Source organism: Haliaeetus leucocephalus, unplaced genomic scaffold (genome assembly GCF_000737465.1).
Source record: "Haliaeetus leucocephalus isolate CR32 unplaced genomic scaffold, Haliaeetus_leucocephalus-4.0 Scaffold173, whole genome shotgun sequence".
In the NCBI taxonomy this organism is placed as follows: Eukaryota; Metazoa; Chordata; class Aves; order Accipitriformes; family Accipitridae; genus Haliaeetus; species Haliaeetus leucocephalus.
Window position 1 is genome coordinate 1410865 of NW_010972609.1, and position 5286 is coordinate 1416150.

Consider the following 5286-nt stretch of genomic DNA (forward strand, 5'->3'; position numbering starts at 1 on the left):
GCCATAGTTCACACATTCCCATAAGCAGCACCACCATAAAGGTGACTGCAGAAGATTCACCAGGTAGAACACATCCTTCAGCCCTGCAGTTAAGGTCAGGGTGGTGTTTAGTCATCCTTTACCATGAAGGTAACTTCCATGAAGGGCATTTGTTTCTGTAAGCCTGTCACCTTGTCCTAAGGATGGAGAAGAGAATAGAACAGCTACAGAAAAAGGAGAGGGTAGTGGACAACAGGAAGCACATGCAGCAAGAAGAGCTGATAACAGAGCAAAAGCCACTGGAGCAAAGAAAACTGCTGGAAAGATGGAGCAGTAGTGACAGTAGGGTTGGGAACTTTTGTTGTAGGGAATATATAGTGAAAGAAAAGCATGGAGTAAAGCTGCAGCCCGCAGAAACAGGGTGAGAAGCAGAGGGTATAATAGATTGTCTGGACCTGTTTCTTCACCTGAGAGCTGTTCATACATCAGTCAGTGTCAAGGACCAGCAGGACAAGGTAATATCTTGCCATGACCACATCAGGTTGCTTGACCAATGGCCTTGGGTCTCCCAGACGGTCACTACCACCACACCACCACCTCACACCTTTGAGCTGATGTTGCTGGAACAGCAACCTCAACAGTGATAAAGCAAATAAATCAAGCACAGAAGCTGAGAAAAAGGCTGCTAAGACACTGAATGTAGTTCACAAAGTCAAATGTCTGTGGCTTGATCTTCCAGTTGGAGCTCCTTGGTGCCCATCCCTGCAGCAGTGGGTGTATACGAGCAGCACGGTCACAAACTAGAAATGTGAACTGCAACATCTAAGCTGCTGAAATTCTACAGGACCCACATAGATGGACGCAGTCACGTCCTTTCTGATCTCTGCTTTATACAGAGATACATAGAGATGTACGACCGTGCAAGCTCACCAGCAGCAGAGGGAGTAGCTGTTGAAAAAGTCCATACCCATCATAAGCAAAGTGATGTTCAGTCCTCTGACTGAATCAATCCAAATACACTGGAGAGAGGTTATTGGTGCCTTTGTTAGCTGCCCAGTATTGTAGCTCCCCGCTGCTATACTCCACTGCCCTTTTCCAATATATAACACTACAACATCACTCTAGATAATAAGGTTTTGATCATGGCAAGATGCTCACAACAGCAAACAGCCCAGGCACACAGAGATCAAATAGACCAGCTGCAAACAGAGAGAGAAAAAAAAAAAAGAGTGCATATGACTTGCTAGCTTGTGTGTGGGTATGCATGTTATGCAGGCAGCAGAGGCCTGGATGGCGAAGGTCTCCCAGCGACCCCGGCCATTCGGGGCTTGGGCCCCCAGCACTGCGCTGCATTCCAGCCTGCCTCCTCTCCCGGGACCACTGCCCCTGCTCACACAGAGAGGCAGCCAGACGTGAACGTGAGAAAGCTTTCTCAGGCGAGTCCCTTCTGCAGATCACTGGGTAGTTGTCTTCCAAAATAATCATAATTAAAAGGGGCGTACGCAAAGGGGGAGCTGGGGTACGGGCTTGCTTTTTTACCATGTCTTCATAGCATGCAAACACGGTGAAAGGGATTTTTTCCTAACAATATACTTCTCCGTGCCCCTTCGAGTCTACTCCCCATCCTTCCAGATCAAAGGATCTCAGTACAATATTTGCCTTCAGCAAAAAAGCACATGAGCAATATCTTTCAGGGTCATTTACATCTATTTACTGGGGTTAATAAATATGTAAATTGATTTTTAAATTGTGGACCTAGACCCCTTTGGAGATATAGACACAGAGCCAAGTTCGGGTGACTGGTGTGCCAGTGCAATTACAGAATAATTTCCATAAAGGTTGTAAAGATATTCCAGATTCCTTCTTTTCCCTTTTTCTTTCAGAATACACGATATGGGGCTCAAGCCTAGGTGTGGACCTGAATTCTGTGAATCCTTTCTTCTTCTTTATACTTTAAGCCTAGAGGACTTTGGAAAGCAGAGCTGTCTGAACTGTGACATCCCCATATGCTTCTTAGGGAACAGAGCCAATACAAAGATGAAGACATTCTACCTGTTTTAATATTTAAATTATTACTGTGAAAGAGTGTGTGACACCAGGCGTAGGGGATACACAGCAGTGGAGCGTGGTATGATATGGAAGATTCAGAAGAATTATTTATGGGATGATCTGGAGACGCCCAGCTCCCCTCCACTGTGTGAAAGCTGATGGCATGTTGGAGAGCCTTGCTGGCGAGATTTCATGGCTTCCAAAGGGAATATGCTGCTTTAATGGTTTCCTGCGACAATAATTTCCAAGTGGAAATGTCCGTGTTGCAGCATAAAGACCCCAAAGGTCAGCAGCTTCCACCTGTCATTTACACCTGGTGCAAACTGGAAATGCTGCAGTTCTGCTTTCCTTTCATCCCTATGGATTTTTCACAGGTATGAACAAGTTGGCGATCGGAGGGCTTTGAAGCATTCAGGACTAGCGTTTCATAGGTAGACTGTGCACAAGCTCACACACACATGAATATATAACATTGGAAAGCAAACCCAAACCTCATAGTTTCATTCTTAGCTGAAAACTTGTTGCTTTTCCTCTCAGAAAGCTTCATTTGAAGCCTTTATGGGAAAAGTGCCATCTAATTCTGTAACAAGTTTAAGAATGAACTTGTAGAAGCATCCCTTATTCATCAGTGATATTGTGGCAATGTAATTTGATGTCCTGGATGCTCTGTGTAATCACTTAGGACTTGATCTTGCAAACATATGGACTCAGAGCCTAACAGGGCTTTTTAGGACCCATTTCCATACATCCCCAAGGAATTAAGGTACCACAGCTCGGTGAGCCTCCAGTGCACATCCCCTACTCCGAGTTTTAACATGCTTTCACATTCACGGGACTAAGGCCTCAGAGGCGGTGGTTTTTTGGGTCTGGGACAACCGCTGTCAGTGGCAGTAAGGCCAAGCAGACCTGTCCCTGACCCATTAGCTGTGGGCATTAGACTGCACTTCTGCTGCAGGAGGGAAGCTGCTGGTTAGCTATGCTGGCAGAAGTACCGCTCCTTGTCCTTATCCTTCAGAGGATAAACAAATTTAATCCCGAATTCATCCACTGCTGTTTGCTAACAGCAAATAATTTGTATTTTGAAGTGAGGTGGGATCATGCTGTTCTAAGGACCCTGGGGAAGGAGCGGGTGTCCAGCACAGCCCCGGCAGAGCAGGGCAGTTTCCAAACCTGTGAGCAGCTGGCCTTTGCCTGATGCACAGCCCTTTCATCCAGAACTGAGCCGCTGGGCTTCTCAGGTTGTAAGAGGTGTCTGGATGGACCCAATGCAAACAGAAATGTAGTAAAGTCTGTGCATTTGACCTCAATGGATTTACCAACCTGTAAACCTCCACAGAAAAAAAAATATCTAAATTCTGCTGTCTTTAAACACACATACAGAAATTGACTTCTTCAACACAGACAAAACCACACCTAGGAGTCTTTTACCTCTGTAGCACCAGATTGCAATCACCCACAAAACAGCAGCAGTCTCTTTTCCATCCTGAGAGGTGTGGTAGGAGAAAGACACACACACACACACACTGTGTATATGCACCTCACAAGAAGAAATAAAAGCACATCATCTAAGTTTGCTTAGGTTTAGCGAAGGTCAGAGATTTTCGCACCTAGGTGAGCTGTCATCTGGCTTGGGGCAATTCTCTTTTCTCTCGCATCCTTTGCTGGAACAGCAGGAGAGCTTTACTGGCGTGAAAGACTAAACTGTCCTCGGGCTATAAAGGACTTGAGTCACAAACCACTTCCCCCTGCAACACACACTTTCGTATTAATTCAGGACCTTCCAAAATTGTCCTAATGTCTCCTCACCTGTTGGTTCTGAAAACCTGTTGAGGGCTCAGGCTTAAGGTAAGGGAGGTGACAAAACATACGGGATTTGCTCTAAACAAAGTAATTCTAGACCGATGGGGGTCAAAACTTCTTCTACTTTTAAATACTGAGCTTCATTTTCATGAACTTACACCAAATGAAGTAATTACCTAGGAACAATGGCATCATTAAGACACAACAGCAACATCTAAGTATGTGCACGCATAATCAAGATTAGAAAATAATCACACCATTAAAAAGCACAGCAATACTTGCATGTATGGGCAGCCTCTAAAGCTCAGGAATAAACTTGTGTCACTACAGCCCCTATCAGTACAGTGACCAAGAGGGAGTTCCACATGTCTTGTACTCCAGAGCAATGCTATGCTTTCTGATTTCTTAAAGGAATATTTAGAATCAAAAACTTTATTACCGCTTTTGAGCACATGCTGCCTCTTTAAATGTTTTCCTCTTTATTAAAGCCTTGGCCCTTTCCTTTGTCATTTTTTTTTCAAGTTCTTTCAATTTTCATTTCTTAAACCTCCCATGCAACAACTATTTTGGCTTTTAATGAAGGGAATTTTTCTGCATCCAGCAAACTGTAAACCATGTCGCTTGGATACAGCAAAAGCCGAAATTCCACAGATTTCCACAAAGTCATACATTGTGTTGGGGGAAAGTGTGCTGGGCATTCTTTGATTTTTGTGTCCTGCATTAGCATTTGTAAGCACTTACGAAAGACAAAAACAGAAAGAAAAGAGAAAGAAAGAGAAAAGAAGAAAGGAGAGAGAAAGGAGGGAAGGAAGGAAGAAAGAAGAAAAAAGAAGGAAGGAGAGGGAGAGAAAGAAAGAAGAAAGAGAGAGAAAGGAAGGAAAAGAAAGGAAGGAAAAGGAAGGAAAAGAAAGAAAGGAAAAGAAAGGAAGGAAAAGAAAGAAGAAAAAAGAAGGAAGCTGCTGTGATGGACGCAAAATATGACCTTTTCTTTTTAAAAGTGTGTGCTGTCCCTCTTGTTTAGCACCGGTGCTGCTCACCCTTTCCTTTCAAGACGCTTCGGAGTTGTTAAGCATCTAGGGGTGATAATTTGACTTCCAGCTAAACCGGAGGGCTGCAGCAGACAGCAGTAGGTGGTGATGTAATAGGTACCAACGCAGATGGATATATAAATATCGTGGCTAGGGCTAAAGCGCTATGGCTGAGCAGCTATAGAAGAAGATCAGCACTTCAGACAAGACTCCTGGAGTTGAGATCAAGTTCAGAAGCTCTTGCTCCCGGGATTTCCTCTCCATGCAGCCAGCCCAGGGAAACCACAGATCCTCGGAGGACTGAGCGCGGGGCTCCCTCCCTCCCCCCCCGCCTCGCTTTTGGGGTTGGTTGGGGGTTTTTTTGTTCTGTTTTGGGTTTTTTTTGTTGGTTCTCTTTTTTTTCTCCCCCCCCCCCCCCCCCCCTTCCGCC